Genomic DNA, 17123 nt, shown 5'->3' with positions numbered 1-17123 from the left:
CTTTCTTTCTTTCTTTCTTTCTTTCTTTCTTTCTTTCTTTCTTTCTTTGAAAGTCTTTCTCTTTAGAAGGCAGATGTGGCTATAAAGATTTTCTTCCTTTTTGTATATATATTTTAGCATCTTTTCAAATATCTTGAATCCATCTGAATAAATTCTGTAGGTCTATGTTCTTATTAAGAATCTCCCTGACTTCACTGCGAATGTAGACCTTTGTAGTGGGGTACGACCTATAAACCCATTGAAGATCTTGTTCTTACATAGAACAAAAGAGGAGGAATATTTTTTTTTTTTTTTGGCTCTCCTTTCTTTTATTTTTTTTTTATTTATTTTATTTTTTTATTGTTATGTTAATCCCCATACATTACATCATTAGTTTTAGATATAGTGTTCCATGATTCATTGTTTGTGCATAACACCCAGTGCTCCATGCAGAACGTGCCCTCCTCAATACCCATCACCAGGCTAACCCATCCTCCCAACCCCCTCCCCTCTAGAACCCTCAGTTTGTTTTTCAGAGTCCATTGTCTCTCATGGTTCTTCTCCCCCTCCGATTTCCCCCCCTTCATTCTTCCCCTCCTGCTACATTCTTCTTCTTCTTTTTTTCTTTCTTAACATATATTGCATTATTTGTTTCAGGGGTACAGATCTGAGATTCAACAGTCTTGCACAATTCACAGCGCTTACCAGAACACATACGAGGAGGAATATTTTTAGTTTGAGATCTACTAAACTAGTTTCCCTCTCTGTCCCATAAACTGAGTTTCCTCCTCCAAGTTTCTTTAACTTTTTCTTCATATTCTTTTTTTTTTTTTAAGATTTTATTTATTTGACAGAGAGGGAGCACAAGCAGGCGGAATGGCAGGCAGAGGGAGAGGCAGAAGCAGGCTCCCCACTGAGCAGAGAGCCAGACATGGGGCTCCATCCCAGGACCCTGGGATCATGACCCCAGCCATGACCCCAGAAGGCAGATGCTTAACCGACTGGGCCACCCAGGCGCCCCTTTATATTCTTTTTTAAAAAAAAAGTAATAAATATATTATGACTATGACATCAGTATGAATTTTATAAAAATTAGAACATCGTGGAAATACACAATCTAGTTAATGAAACCCCTCCCCCCCCATAATCCTGCTGTCCAGAGATGACCTCTGGTAACAATTTGGTATATTGTATATCCTTTTAGAGATGTAAATGCATGTAGTAAACAGTAAAACACTGACTATGAGCCAGGTACTGTGCTTTGTCTCATTAAATCTTCATGGTGTCTCTCAGATGGGGCCCCCTGTTTACCAAAAAGTAAACTTGGGGCTTATAGCTAACTGATGACTTGCCTAAACATATTTCCAATATTTGCTTCTGTAAGCAGCCTGCAGTAAATAAAAATGTATCTCACCATTGTTCTTGTCTGATTATCTCCACATAACAGATTTCCAGAACTATAATGCTTGGTCAAAAAGTGTGCACTTTGAAACTTGTGGTTCATTTTGAGGGAGGTAGTTAAGAGCATAGGCTTTGTGGTCATACATAGCAGTGTTCATATTCCTACTGCCACTTGCTGGCCACTCACTAGACTTAAACTGTGCCTCAGTTTGCTTATCTGTAAAATGGGATAATAACAAACCTCATATGGTTGTGAGGACTAAATGAGATGATGTATGTAACATCCTTGGCTAGTATCCACCACACAGGAAGAAAGCAATGCATTCGACAGACCAGGTCCCTGCTCGTATAAAGCTAACATTTTAATGTGGGTGGTGGGGAGCAGCAGTGAAGATGAACAGTACACAAATTAATGAACAAGAAAAATAGCAGTGTTGTGCAGACAATTAAAAGAAAGTGATGTGGGGCACCTGGTGGCTCAGTTGGGTGTCTGCCTTCAGCTCAGGTCATGATCTCTTGGGGTCCTGAAATCAAGTCCCGCATCAGGCTCCACGCTCAGCAAGGAGTCTGCTTCTCCCTCTCCCTCTGACCCTCCACTCGCTTGCATGCTCTCTCTGTGTCAAATAAATAAATAAAATCTTAAGGAAAAAAAAAGAAAGTGATGTGATATGTAGAGGGTGGTTACCTTAGGTTGAGTGGGTTGGGGAAGTCCCCAAGAGGTGACATTTTAGCTAAGGTCTGAATGATGAGGATATTGTTTAAATTCCTAGAAGTAGAATCATAGGATCAAAATTACATGCATTAAAGTCTTTGGTCATATATTGACCAAATATTACCAACTGACCAGCAAAAAATTTCTAAAATAATTTACATTCCCTTTGTATATAAACATGCTTCTTTCCTTTACCCTTAACCACTCTTACTTCTCTCCTGATTTTAAAAAGTGGGGTTAATCTAAAGATTATCTTGGAGACCTTCCTGTTTGCTTTCTAAAGCGCTTCGTTAGCAGGGGGCAAAAGTAAGAAAACAAGTAAGTTCCTTGGAGGAATCCCTTAATTGTCCAGCATCATGCCGTATACGCTAAACCTTTCCTCTCACTCAGTGCCCTTTCTCTCTATGCCCAGTTCCTGCCTGCATTGTGTGATAGGACCCAGTATATTAGCTGGCATACATTTGATTCACAACCACGTTTCCCCTTCGGAATTAGGCAGTGCCTGGCTCAGGAGAGGTGGCTGATCGGCATGGCCTTTGCTGTAAAAACAAGGCAGCTTTTAGAGGTAGACTGGTTTTTCCAAACAAATGTTTTGGCGAGGGTATAATAACCTTCTGTGAGTTAAAATTGTGCGGAAGGCTCTGCACATCTTTTTGTTCCAGTCAAACAGCTCCCGTGTGTGGCGTGCGCTGGGGGCAGGGGCGTTGCGAGCACTGTCCCTGTAGCTGCAGCTGCCCCGGGGGGGTGGACAGTATCTCCTCTGTTTGCCTGTAATGTGTAGATGGTTACATACTGTTTGTGGATCTGTTCCGGAAAGCCTTCTATCATCCTGAAATGTCATAAGAAACATTCTTTTTGCAGGTCTTGAGTGGGGCTCGGCATCATTACAATGATAGAGTACATGTGAAATTACAAAGCTTATTCAGATACTGTTTTAATTTCAGTCATATTTTTTATAGAATATACATGTATTAGAATTTAATCTCTGATTCAAGCCTTAAAGAAAATGATACTATGTAGTTTAAGCTCGTAGGCAAATGGATTAAAAGTCACTTGTTCTTAAAATGTGATTTCTTTTTATGATCTTGATTTTTTTAAATTCAGCAACTTAAATAAAACATCCTAAGGGCAACACGTGTGAGCTAAGGGGTCCGGGGGCGGCGTGGGGAGGGAGTGTGTCTGATAAAATTGTCCAGGAGCAAAGCACCGCTCACTTGAAACCCAGAGATTTGTCATCCAAATATGTGCAGATTGCTGGTACTATAAATAGTTTGAACTCGAGTAAACAGTTTCTTCCCCCTAGCTGCTGCTTGGCCATTGTTCAGATGCCAGAATAGCCAGAGAACAGCCTCTCAAGCCAAGCTCATGGCACTTGGGCCCAGCTCTTAGTCTGCTTCCTCGCCAGGCAGGGCCATCAGCTGCCCAGGGTTTGAGATGAGCAGAGGGCAGACATTCAGGCCCTTCAGTTTCCCACTTTGGACTTCCCTCCTAACCCAGCCTGTCACTCCGTGAACTCGCCCTGCTCTAGAGTAGCACCAATCTAGGGTTCCTGGCAACTATCAATAGCCCTGGGGCCACATGGCCACTGACGTAAGTAGACTTAGGAGACACAGACATTTTTTTTTCAGGGCCGAAGCATGCCTGGCTCATTCCTTTCTTTTGGAGCCGAGAAGAGTGGCACCAGTTGTCAGAACTGCTGCAAGCTGCCCCTGCCACCCGCTGATCTCTCTCTGCCAGGAAGACAGGCTGCTGACATTTTCAGAACCCCTTTGAGAACTCGAGTAAAATGCTGACATTAGAGCAACTAAGGACATTCCATGGTTTATTACTAGATTTCCTTTGGAAAAAATAAGTCTCTTTAAAATTCCTCCTTCAGCTGCATTCATTTACAGTGACTCTTATGTCAGATGCCTCTGAGGAGGTTATGAAAACAACATTTTGTTGTAGAGGGGACAGATGATAGGGATGATACCACAGTACTGAATTAAGGATCGGGAAACCTGGACGCTTAGGCAAGTTACCTAACTTTTTTTTAGCTTTAATTCTTCATCTGTCAAGTATAGATAATTCTGTCTCTCCCGCTTCATGGATTGAATGACAAAAGGGATGTCAGAGTACTTTCTGGACTGTCCCAAACTAGTGGACTGTAAAGGAGAGGTAGGGTAGTGGAAGGAGTCGCACAAGCTTGGCCTTCTGCTCTGTAACCTCAAGCACACGGCTGATGTGTCTCTCAACCTTAATCTTACCATCTGTAAAATGGGAATATGATATCGGCTTTGCAAAAGTGTTATAAAAATTAGAAATAACATATATAAAGCAGTGACAAATGGTAGATAATTATTAAACCCCAGTAATAATTATTGTTATATTTAATGTGGAAATACTCTGGGTTATTCAGGATTCTTCAGCTGGAGAAACGGATTCAGTTTGTAAGTGTCGAGATTAGCAAAAGGCCCAGCTAAAAGCTGATGGCAATAACTAATAAAAGTAGATTACATTTTCTAAAAATCATAGTAATACATGAACATCAATTAAAAACAAAAAACAAAAAACAGCAAGTCCAGAAAGGCATCAGTTTCCTGCTTAGCCCCTCACTTGAGGTAACATCCGCTTTTAACCCTCCATTTATTGTTTTAAAAGATTTTATTTATTTGACAGAGAGCGAGAGAGGGAACACAAGCAGGGGGAGTGGGAGAGGGAGAGACGCAGGCTTCCTGCTGATCAGGGAGCCCGACGCGGGGCTCGATCCCAGGACCCTGAGATCATGACCTGAGCCGAAGGCAGACACTTAACCGACTGAGCCACCCAGGCACCCCCTCCATTTATTTTTTTAAGTAATCTCTGTGCCCAGCGTGGAGCTCAAACTCACAATCCCAAGATCAAGAGCCGCATGCTGCAGTGACCGAGCCAGCCAGGCGCCCCCCTGCCCATTTCTTTTTTTAAATTAATTGTGCTGGGGCATCTGGGTGGCTAAGTCAGTCAAGTGTCTGACTTTGGCTCAGGTTGTGACCTCGGGGTCCTGGGATTGAGCCCCTGTCAGGCTCTGCACTCAGCAGGAATTCTGCTTGTCCCCCTGCCCCTCTCCCTGCTCATGCTTTCTCTCTCTCTCTCACACACACAAATTAAATCTTTTCAAAAAAGTAAAATTAAATTAATTGGGTTTGGGGGCACCTGGGTGGCTCAGTGGGTTAAGTGTCTGACTCTTGATTTCATCTCAGGTCATGATCTCAGTGATGGGTTCAAGCGCATCAGGCTCTGCACTCAGCAGGGAATCTGCTTGAGATTCTTTCTCTCCCTCCCCCTCTGCCCCTCCCCCACACTCTTTCTCTCTCTCTCTCTCTCTCTCTCTCTCAAATAAATAAATATTTAAAAAAAAATTTTTTTTTCAGAATGGCACATGCACATAGGTTTGCTTTATTCTTTTTAAGATCAAATATCATTCATTATAAACGCGCTAAAAACAGCTACCTCCTTCCCCCACCCCTTTCTCCCCTGCCTCCTGCCCTGGTCCCAAGAGCATACACTTTTGATCCTGCTGGCTGTTTGTTCTGTTATTTCCATATATCCAAATGATACGCTTGTACAGCTATCTCTGTCTGTGAACATTTTCTTATTATGGAAATTTTCAAACATGTACAGTATTAGAATGACATAATGAGTCGTCATGTACCACCCAATACCCAGCTTCAAGAATCATGACCTGTCTTGTTTCATCTGTGCCTGCAGCCACTTTTACCCCTGCTACTGGATAATTTTGGAATAAGTTTTAAACATCATGTCATTTCTTTAATAGCTACTTTAGCATGTATCTCTAAGAGAACAAGGACTACTTTTTTAAAAACATAACTACACTACCATTGTCACACATAAAATAATTAACAATCCCTTATAACTCACAAAGATCGCTGATTAACTTCTAAGTACTTTTTTATTCAAATCAGATGCAAACAAGGACCACACACTACCATACTGCCTTTTCTTTGTTTATCAATTTTAGGTGTTACCTGTTGACCTCCTAGGATGGCTCGTGAGGCTTTAGCTTTTTCACAAGCGCCAGAGCCCCCTTCACACTTCTCCTTTACCTTTTTCTCCAAATATCACAGTTTTTTTGGTTAAATCGGTATTCAGTGTTTTATAGCATTATGGCATCATAAATAGTTTATTACTGAGCCAGTAACTTTCTGGTTATTTTTCCTTTCTGTATGACTTTTCCTGGATGAATAACAGCTTCTTTAATATGCTCAGTTTTCCTTGTTTCTTGCTGCAAAGGCTTCCCATACTTGCCCACGGACTCTCAGTACAGTTTTCGGCAGACCTGTCAGGGAGTCCCTCAGCTCTGTTTTCCTGGAGCCTCTCACCCTCCCGCTCTAGTGAGACTGGCACTCTCTAGGTCTGCAGGTCAGCTGAGGTCCTGGGCAACCCTCATCTTCATCCTTGGCATTCCTTCCATCTCTCTTGTTAGATCCCTGTTTTCAAATTCTCCTTTATAGTTTAAACCCTCATTTAGGTGAAGCATATTCTCCAGGAGTTTACTGAGAAAACAGTGCACAAGAGAGAAACCGTTCTGAGTCCTTGCATGTCTCAAAAATGGCTTTATTTTGCCTAGCTGAGGATAAATTCTAGGTTCCAAGTCATTTTCCTTTGAAAGCATTGCTCTGTTGTCTTCAGGCAGCCAGTATTGCTCAGAGGTCCGATACCAGTCTGATTCTTTTCTTTTGAATCATTTTGTTTCTCTAGAAACATGTAGGATTTTTTCCTTTTGAATTCTGAAAGGTTAGGAGATTATATGTAGACATGAAAGACTCTTTCCTTCTCCTTAGCACCTGATAAACTTTTCAGTTTAAAGATGCAGCTTTTCGGGCTCCTGGGTGTTTCAGTCAGTTAAGTGTCTGCCTTCGGCTCAGGTCATGATCCCAGGGTCCTGGGACCAAGTTCCGCATTGGGCTCCTTGCTCAGCGGGGAGTCTGCTTCTCCCTCCACCCCTCCCCCCGCTCATGCTCGCTCTCTCTCTCTCTCTCAAATAAATAAATAAAATCTTAAAAGATGCAGCTTTCGACTCTGGGAAAGTTTCCTCATGGTTTCTTAGATAATTTCCTGTTGTACTTTTCTTTGTATTCTTTCTCTGGAATTCAGTTTCAGACCGATGTTGAACTTCCTGGATTATTGTTCTATATGAAAATTCTTTTTCATCCTGTAAATATTTTTTTCCCTATACTGTATTTTGAAAGATTTCCTTTTTTTATTTTCCAGTTTTTCTACTGAATTGTTAATTTCAGTTACTCATATTATTAATTTCCAAGAGTCCAGTTTTGTCAACTTCTTTTGTTTTGTGGACATGGTATCTTCAGAATCTCTCTGAAGACATAAGAATTTTCTTTTTAAAGGTTTTCACTTGTCTGAATTTTCCCTCCCATAAGAGTCCATTTTCTCTTTTTTTAGTTTCTGTCATGCTGTTGGTTTTCCTCAAATGCTCTGTGATACTTTTTTTTATTTCCCAATTGTAAACAATAACAAAAGCCTCCTTTTAGGAGGTAGGCCTTTGTTTCCTCTGGAAATGTTGTCTGCCGCACAGGCCTCAGCCCTCCCTGGAAAGCTGCTAGAATCTCTGTGTACCACACTGAAGGGTACACTTTGCTTTAGGGCACCTGACCCTCAGTTAGACTGAGGGTCCTTCAAAGGACAGGATAAGGACGCCCAGTCTCATACTAGAAGGGAGGTATTCTGTGAACCTACCCATTCTTTAGGTACATCCTCTCTTGGATCAGGCTTCCCTTCTCCTGCCATCTCTCCATTGGGCACACTGGCTACATTAGCAGCCATCCAAGGGGGCCTAGGAGGTGGACCCTCAGAACATCAAACCCTGTAGAGAAAGCAGCCAGGTGTATTCCAAAACCAGAAAAAAAGAAAAAATCAAACATTTCTTTGGCATCTTTTGTGGGATTGATTTCTCTCTGCCCCCAAATGACTTAATGTGTCTGATTTTTAAAAATTTTGTTGTTGTTTTTCTAAGTAGGCTCCACGTGCAGCATGGAGCCCAATGCAGGGCTTGAAGTCATGACCCCGAGATCGAGACCCGAGCTGAAATCAAGAGTTGGACACTTAGCCAACTGAGCCACCCTGGCACCCCAAAACATTGTTTTCAGTGTAGGTATGGTTCCTTTTGGGCCCATATGCCAGGAAGTTAATTGGTTATTTCTGGGTGGTAGGATGATGGATGATTTTCCTTCCTTTTTCCTGCTCTTCTATATTTCCTTTTTTTTTTTTACAATAACCAATTATAATTGGAAAGAAAACAAAATCTATATTTACAACTATAAGTCTCAATCAGTGTGCTTCTCAATTATGTCCAGAAAAAAATAGGGATCTTCTAGTTGTGTGACAGAGTGATTAAGTGAATTTGAAATGGCATGACAACTGAAACTTGCCTTTGATAGGGTGAAGAGCTAATTGCATTTTGCAGCAGCTGTTTGGACTAGAAGGTCAGTAGTGGTGCCCAGAATTTATTCCTCATATACTTCTTTCAACAGATACCAGTCATTTGCCAGCTGAACAAGTTCTGTGATTGATATGTCTAGAATGTCCTCGTTTGTCAGGTGGAGATAGTAATACCTACCTCATAGGACCCTCATGGGGGTTAAATGAGATAATTTATATAGAGCAATTAGAATATTATCTGGCATATGACAAACATCCATAAGAAGTTTTCGTTATTTATAGCTTTCGTTATTTTAATAAGTGTCTCATGTACAAAATGCTCATAAATTAAACACAGAGCTTTTCCATAAGAAGCTCAAGTTCTAGCAGCAGAATAAGTAAGAGCTGCCCAGAAATAAATATGCCTCCGCGAGGAGAAAAGGCTAAGTTTCTTGAGAGAGGAACAGATAAAGTCCTAAGGAACTTCAGAGGGAGAGACCCCTTCCAGACTGGGGTGAGGGGTGGGAATGAAGGGCAGCTTTGTGGCAGAGGGGCTGTCTGGGCCCTTCAGACCAGCTCTGTACTCAGAAGCAGCCGGAGCTGCCTTTCCCCTCAGATGGAGCCGATGCTGCTGGCTGTGACGAACTGCCGGCCTTCCTGCAGGGAAACCCCTTCAAAGGCGGCAGAGGAAGGGATTCAGAACCCGGCTGGGCCCCAGGCAGCCCTGGCGAGGAGCCCAGGCTCTGTCATTCATTCTGCTCAGCCTCGCACAGGTTGGTCAGCCTCAGCAGCCCCCTTCGCCGGCACTGCCGTGATATGAGGGGATATTAAACCTCCTGCACCTGATGGTTATAAGGGTCCTAGAAGGTGGTGTCTAGAGTACTCAGCACAGAGCATGGCGCCAGGCCACAGAGTCTATCTGCTGTCGTCAGTCAGAAGGCCAAATGAGTGCCTGGCGTTGGCTGTCCTCTCTTCATGGCTTCTGTCACAGATGTACACTTATTCAGTGTTACAGGCAAGTGTTACAAAATATATGTGGTCGAAGAAAACAATATCTTTGTTTTTATGAATGGGCTCCTTACTATTATTTTTGTTCAAATAACAAAACATGATCTCAAAGCACTGAGAGTGATTTTGGCAAACTGACCTGTCCAGGGCCCAGCTCATTTCCTGATGCCCACTTGGGCTTCTGGGAAAAGGACACAGTAGATAATGGCCCCAGCCGCCACCCCCAGTGCCTCCAAGCTGAGTGTTGCTGCTGAGAACACGCCTGACAGTTCTTGGTGGGCTTTTTTGTTCCTTATTCATCCTGACATTCTCGAGAAGTAACAGGTCCTTCTGGCTTCCTGACATTCTTGACTTTATTCATTCACTGTTACATCATCCTCAGAGTAGAGGATGGTGACACTGAGTCAGAATTAGAAAATAATGCCTTTAGGATGTTGCCGCTTATTTTTGCAAGTTTTTTTTTTTCAAATATTTTTGAACTTGTAGTATGTGCCAGGCACTTAATCCAGACAAAGAACCTTGTAGGGTAAGCGCTATTACTATTCTCACTTTACACAGAAGTTAACTTGGCCAAGGTCATCCAGTGCTGGAAGGTTCAGGGATGGGAAGGAAACCCAGGTCTCTCTGAGCTTGCAACAGGCTCAGAGTTAACAGGCTGGAGTTCTTTTCATTCCACTACAGCCCCACACCAGTTTGTGGGAAAGCCTTCAGATTGGCAAACTCCCTCCTAATGTATAGTCGGTTTGCTTGGTCCTTCCTGATTACAGCATCAAAGATTTCTGAGAATTAAAGTTTTTGTTAAGTCACAAACTCCCACAGCCTCATGCCCACCTATAAATAGCTTCTTCTTTCCCAAAAGAGCTCCAATCCCAACTTCCCATCTAAGAGGTTTAAGACAAATCAGATCTGCCTCTTGGAGGGAGGGGTGACTAAAGCCCAGACTTCCTTCAGGTCACATGGTATTTGGGTAGCAAAGCAAGTAAGTACCCCCTCTACCTAGTGGCCCGTAGTGTTTCCTTTAGGCAATAGATTGACTATCTTTCCTCTCCCCTGGCCTGGCTGAACCTACCCCTTCCCCATTTGTTTCAATAAGTTTAGCTCATTTTTCTAAGTAGAAATGATCCCATTTAGAAATAGCATTGGCATGTGTGTGGTATGTGTGCTGGCCTAAGTAGGAGTTAAAGACTCAGTTTCCAAATCTGGCCCTTTAATCTTGAGCTGTGTGACCTTGGGCATGTCACTTCTCTGTGTTTCATTTTCCTACCCAGGAAAAGCAGACTAATAATTCAGCCCCTGGGCACTAATGCTCCTAAAATGAGAATCAGATGAGATTATGTATGACAATGAAGCTACCACCTATCAACACTTAGTACGTACAGATACTTTCAGTTCCCTTGCATGTGTTCTTCAATTCTCACAATCCTGAAAGGGAGGCCCTATTACTCCATTTTACAGTTAAAAAAAAAAGTTCAGAGGGGCACCTGGGTGGCTCCGTCCTTAAGCGCCTGCCTTCAGCTCAGGTCATGATCCCAGGGTCCTGGGATCAAGCCCCGCATGGGTTTCCCTGCTCCGCGGGAAGCCTGCTTCTCCCTCTCCCACTCCCCCTGCTTGTGTTCCCTCTCTCGCTGTCTCTCTCTCTGTCAAATAAATAAATAAAATCTTTAAAAAAAAGTTCAGGGAAGTGAAGTCACACAGGACTCAGATCCATATCTCTGGTTCCCAAATTGATGTTCATAAGCAATATACATGTCACACTGCTTCCCTCTGTACACAGAAGTACAGAAGTTTCATATGTCTTCCCCTGCAAGCACTCTACAAATGCAAGAGGTTATTATGGTCTCTCCTGATCGCTGCTATTCCACGTTAATCCCTAAGGCAGTGCTGCCTCTTTCCATGTCCCCCAGGCCTTGTTCAGTGAATTCTTTGGGATTTTCTCCCAGAGAAACCGTTCAGCTCCACCACAACGGGGGTCGAAGGAACCAGGCTGAGCCTGGCATTGTGGACATTGGCCTTCTGACCTGTCAGGTTCTTCCTCCCTCAAGCATGTTGTCAGCCAGCTTGTAGTAAAATACTTTTATGTTGCATTTGTTGGTAAGCTCCTCAGTCACTGAATTTCAGAAGTGGAAGACCCCAAAACCATCATTTTATTGATGGGGAAACTGAGGTCGAGGGAGAGAGATGACTTGTTTGAGGCCATTCATTCAGTTCGGAGTGTGACTGAGACCAGAACCGAGTTTTCCAGGCAGCAGACCAGTGCTCCTTCTGAGCCTTGCACTTGGGCACGTGTCATCTCCCCTAAGTGAAGGACAAACATATACTGTACCCATCTTGGAGAAATTGAACGACTTGGAAAATTGAGCAGGAGGAAATGAGGGTGGGGTGGAGTGGGGATGCCGATCTCCACCCTAACGGGGGTATTACACACCAAAGAAGTGAATTAAAACACAGCAAAGCAAACTAGATCGCTCTCAGTCAGCAGTGACTACAAGGCAAAGGGACTTAATGCCAGGAGCCCTGGCCCAGTGAGTGGATAGGAAGCCTTTTGTCACTAAGGCTGCGCTGTTGAAAATTGAAGGAAGGATGTTAGGCAAATATGACGGCCTGGGATGAAGTTACAGCCCCCCAGCTCATTGTCCAGAGGAAATGGATCTCCCCCGTGGACAGAGAGGTGGAAACTGAGCAAGGGAGCTGAGTGGTTGACATCATCAGGCTGAGCATTGGGTTACAACAAATGGGGACTTACTTGGCCCGAGACATGGGAAACACCCACTAAAACCTCGAAGTGCATTTCATTTAGAGACACACAGAGGGAGAGAGGGCAAGAAAGAATCCAGACTGCACCACCGGCCTGGTCTGCTAATCTCGCCAGCCCTCAAAAGGGAGGCGTTTTGAATCCTGCTTTCTTAAATTCTCCCTTCACTTGTGACTGAGGAGCCCTGGACTTTGGAGAAACTCTTTGCTCTTGTAAGTAGAACTTTATTCTCCACCGCCACCCCCACCCCCGGGGAGAGCAGGGCTTGGAGGCAGAGCTGTCTGGAGAGCTTGGCTGGCTTTATTTATTTATTGCTTTTTTTTACAGCCTGTCGGTCACAAAGTGTCTATTTTTATATTATGATATATTATTGCTCTGAAAATTACGGCTTTGTCTGAAACTGCCTGGGGCTAGAGTCTGAACTCAAGTTTCACAGATGGGCTCCATTCAAACGCTGTTTGACTTTTTTACCCCAAGAACGCTGACAGATCGGCTAGAGCTTTAAAAGCAGCTCCTTGCCCTAAAGATAGGTGAAGAAGTAAGTCCTTCCTTAGACATTGAGGTTTGTAAAGCCTTTAGTCTTTTCTCTGATTACAAAGGTGGTACAAACAATTTTAGACACCCTAGAGAGAAATGTCTCTGGAATTGGCAATTCCTTGTAATCTTCCCCTCACAAATACAAGATTGGTATTATAAATGTAAGATACAGAAATGATCGGGTTTCTGAAGTTAGCTTATCTCACGCGCCCCACTGCCACGGCAGCTGGGCGGACTCCTGAGATGGAAAGAAGTGTCGAAGACTTTAACTTTGGCTTCATGGTCTTTTTATTGCTTCCTTTTTAAAATTTGCTGTTGATGCCTAGAAAGTAAACAGAACAAACGTGTAAGTAAGCACTTCAGCATTTTCTTTCTTGGGGTCTGTGCTCAGGATTTTAAACCAGGGGAGCCATTCTGTGCGGAGGGGAAGGGAGAGGACTTGTTGCCCCAGGCCCCTCACCAGTGGGCTCCTGAGCTGACCATTCTCCTGTGGTTTGAGGTACGTGGCTCATGGCTCGCAGCTGCTGCGTGCCACCCACCTCCCCTGCTAGCAGGTGGAAATAGTTGGGAAATCACGGTTAAAGGGGAAAGACTTCAGCTTTAAGGAACAAAGGGCCACCCACGGAAACTTTGTGGCCCTGAGCAAGTGTTCCACACTCGCTGGGACTCAGTTTCCTCTTTTGTACCTAAATAAGGAGACAAAACTAGATGATCGCTATATTTCGGAATTCAGCTTGAAATGAACCGTCCGTATCTCTTTTGCTTTTGAGAAGAATCCTTAGGGCTTGAGGAGCAAAGTACTCTTGGTTTTCAGTATCCCAGAGTGGCTAAAAACCAGCACCTAGAAGGACAATTAAAAGAGGACATAAAACAGGCAACAGTAAGTTACTTCTGAGTTTTTATAGTTTTGTAAGGTTTGGTGTTCCTGAAGAAAGTGTGGTGTGCGTGTGTGTGCACAATAGGGAGGGAGGAGAACTAAGAATTAACACTATTGTGTGTCTCTAAAGTGCTCAACCCCACGTTATGCTCAGCCTTTTACATAACCTAAGGTGGTCAGTGTCATTGTTCCTAACTCCACTGACTGAGGGTTAACCTCCGGTATGTTCCCATATCATACTGAACGCCTTCGTCGTGTTCACCTGAACTGTGCTTACGTAATTACTGGCAGAACTTCATTCACTGGGTCTCCCCTAGACCATGTGTCCCCTCTCGTGAGTTTGTCTCATCCATACCATAACCCCATTACCTGGTAGAAAGCCTGGCACGCAGGTCCAGAGGAGACCTAGCATACTCAGTTTTAACATAGAGCCCACCATCCTAGTCCCTAGCTTGGCAAAAAAAGAGGAAAGGAAGGGAAAATCTCTGCTGCCCTTCCTCCTCCATTTCACCTAGACACGGCCTCTGCGGCTTCAGGACAGCATGGCTGGAGCCAGAGTGCAAAGAAAAGCAGAAGATGTTGTCAAGTCTTGGATTTTTGAGTTGCCAAGGTTTCAGGTGTTGGCCGTTTAAGGGATTTTTATCTTTAAGGCTGTCAGAGACTCCAGCCCTCAGGAAGATGCACTATTTAAAAACCACTTGAATTAAGATCATGGTTACCAGGAGGGTTCTCAAAGCTCGTTGGCGTATCCGAGGGTTTTGGTCTTCTCCAGCAGTTCAACCCTTTGAAAGTGGACCATTGCTGCCCTGGAACCACCCATGGTCATGGGCAGTGGGCCTTCAGCCTCCACCTCAGCCCAGCTCCTCAAGATCTCCAGACTTCGGCTAATTAAAAAAATGGCCCCAGCCTGGTTGGCTCAGTTGGTTAAGCGTCCAACTCTTTTTTTTTTTTAAAGATTTTATTTTTATTATTTATTTGACAGAGAGACACAGCGAGAGAGGGAACACAAGCAGGGGGAGTGGGAGAGGGAGAAGCAGGCTCCCCGCAGAGCAGGGAGCCTGATGTGGGACTCGATCCCAGGACCCTGGGATCATGACCTGAGCCGAAGGCAGTCGCTTAACCGACTGAGCCACCCAGGCGCCCAAGCGTCCAACTCTTGATCTCAGCTCAGGTCTTGATCTCAGGGTCATGAGTTCAAGCCCTGCGTTGGGCTACATGCTATGCGTGGTGCCTACTTAAAAAAAAAGGTGGTCCCTCTTCCTAAGATGGTGGTGAGGAGGTGATATTCTGAAAGGAAGGTACATGGTTTTGGGTTTTATTTTTGTTTGAATTTGAACGTCTTTAGCAGGTGTGTTCTCCAGTTTATTACTGTCTGTGCCATTTGCTTGCCCATCTGTCACCATCTCTAGTCTCATACCTGCCCCTTGGCCCCTGTGGACATTTACATTTGTGACCCCTGGGCTGGTGGGTGTCCACAATCTCTGTCACTTCAGACTATGTAGAGTTCAGTGAGAAGTTGGGGAGGGTATCAGTAAGAGCTCTGTCCTCACCACCAGTGAAGACATCTTGGACAGATTACCTCATAGGGGCTGCTTCTCTTCTGTGAAGTGGGGGTCGCAGTTATACCTATCTCCAGGGGTACCACGAGGATGAGACAGGATAAAGCTTGTAGTGCACCTGGTTGGCACAAAAATATATGCTTGGGATTGGCTACTTTATGGTTTCCAGAAAGAGAATGTTAGCCAATGTATACAGGCCCTGGCCCCCTCAGTCATAGGTTGGCATTTGTATGAGGGATGTGGGGTCATCTCTGAATTGATCAGTGTTGAAACCCCTTGGAGTTGCCATGCTGGCTCTTTCAGCCAAGCCTTAGCACCGTTTCTTATCACTCAGTCAGGTGCTCAGACCAAAAACAGAAGTGGGTGCTATTCTCCTGGGACTGGAGGATGCTGGCCCAGCCACTTAAGGAAGAAACTGGTGGCAGGTGTTATTTTCTGAGTGTGACAAGAAGCTGAGTTCACCCAATTAACTGCTGAGTGTTTTCACAAGGGGCCAGAAGTGATTCCTAAGTGGAGACAGACGTGGAAAATCTAAAGTTCTTGGAAACAAGTCATTAATCATGACCCAAGGCTGAGCTCACTACCTCCTGGAAATCTTTCAGAAAGGCCTTATGAAAACTTTGAGCACCGCTCCTTCAAAGAGTGGTTCCTTTGGAAGCTGCAATCAGCTGCAATGCTGAGGGATTCTGAACTGCAGATTAAAATGCATTCGCTCTTACTTAAGGAGGCCGGCATTTCCTAACTTTATTTAAAAGAAGTCTCTTTAATCTTCTAAGAAATTACTACTCTTCAACTTGGCTTTTCCGAAATGAATAATGGACCTTCAGGGCATTCTAGAAATGAAGTATTGGTAGCTGATGCGTTCTTATTATGTCCCAGGGACCTAGGTCAATCATTATGTTTAGTACTTTATAGGTGTGGTCTCTGCCTTTCAGTAAATTACACTGAAGGCGGACTAGTACAAAGCATGAGGGTGGAGAACAGGGCTATGAGGAGACAGCCTGTGGCCTTATGAAGTTCTCAGTGCATCGGGAAAGACAGGTAGGTGAACGAACAGTTGCAATGGATCCGCATCTAGTGGATGGGAGTCCTGGTCTTGAGCTGGTTGATTACCCCCACACTTCCCCTCCATTTCCTGATTCTCAGAGCTCTACCAGCATCTGCATTAGGGAGAAATGAGAGCTGCACCCTGCTGAAGCTTGCGCTCCTGGCACCTTCCTGCCCAGGGCTTCTGACAAAAGACAGGAACTGTTCCTCACAAATTGCAGGGGCCCCACCCTGGAGGACCCTAAGTCTACAATCCTAAGTTTAGTAAGGAGACCTAAGGACGGGTGATTCTGCAGTCTAAGATCACCACTGGATTTTCTGCTGGTTTGTTTTTATAACATTTATTGAGGTGGGTTTTTTTTTTTCCAGATTAAGAAATTAGAACATGTTCATGGAAGGAAAGCTAGACAGTACAGAAAAACACTGAAATCATTACCCAGTGGTTTCACGTCTCTGATTTTTTAATAAGGCATGGCTAGGTCAGAGGTGAACTTTGTTAGATCTCTTATACACATTCCAGTTTGGCACCAGAAAGTTTCTGCCAGTGTAAGAAACTCCCCTTTAGCAGTACATGCTTGTCCTGTCCTCACCCCCTGTCCTCTCACCCACACACTACCACTGCTTTTCAGGTTTCACTTCTAATATTCTGGGCAGAGTCTGCCTATCTCAAAGGTGCTCATGCCTTGTACTGCAGTCCCCTAGGTAGGAGAAGCCATTGTCTGTGGTTGGTTAGAGGCTGTAGCCTCTGTTTGTATTTTCCTGTGTGTGAGCAAGAATTCATCCACTGTTCAGAAGAACCCTTGTGTTTAGGCATTACACAAGGCGCTATGGGGAATA

General features: G+C 44.1%; 1 protein-coding gene across 3 annotated transcripts in view; it reads left to right on the top strand.

Annotated features, from left to right (window-relative positions):
* The window catches only part of PKIG (cAMP-dependent protein kinase inhibitor gamma), a 95930-nt gene that overhangs the window by 51666 nt on the left and 27141 nt on the right, over positions 1-17123 (top strand). Inside the window, exon 1 of one of the 3 annotated variants that reach the window (XR_004301279.1) lies at positions 12309-12478. The exons of the other annotated variants lie outside the window; for them this stretch is intronic. The gene's annotated coding sequence lies outside the window, so the exon portion shown is untranslated. Of the gene's footprint in view, positions 1-12308; positions 12479-17123 lie in introns of those variants that run through there. 3 annotated transcript variants of the gene reach the window in all.

Source organism: Phoca vitulina, unplaced genomic scaffold (assembly GCF_004348235.1).
Source record: "Phoca vitulina isolate PV1807 unplaced genomic scaffold, GSC_HSeal_1.0 scaffold22, whole genome shotgun sequence".
NCBI classification, from domain to species: Eukaryota; Metazoa; Chordata; class Mammalia; order Carnivora; family Phocidae; genus Phoca; species Phoca vitulina.
The sequence above is the reverse complement of the archived record's forward strand: the minus strand, read 5'-3'. Positions and strand labels throughout refer to the sequence as shown.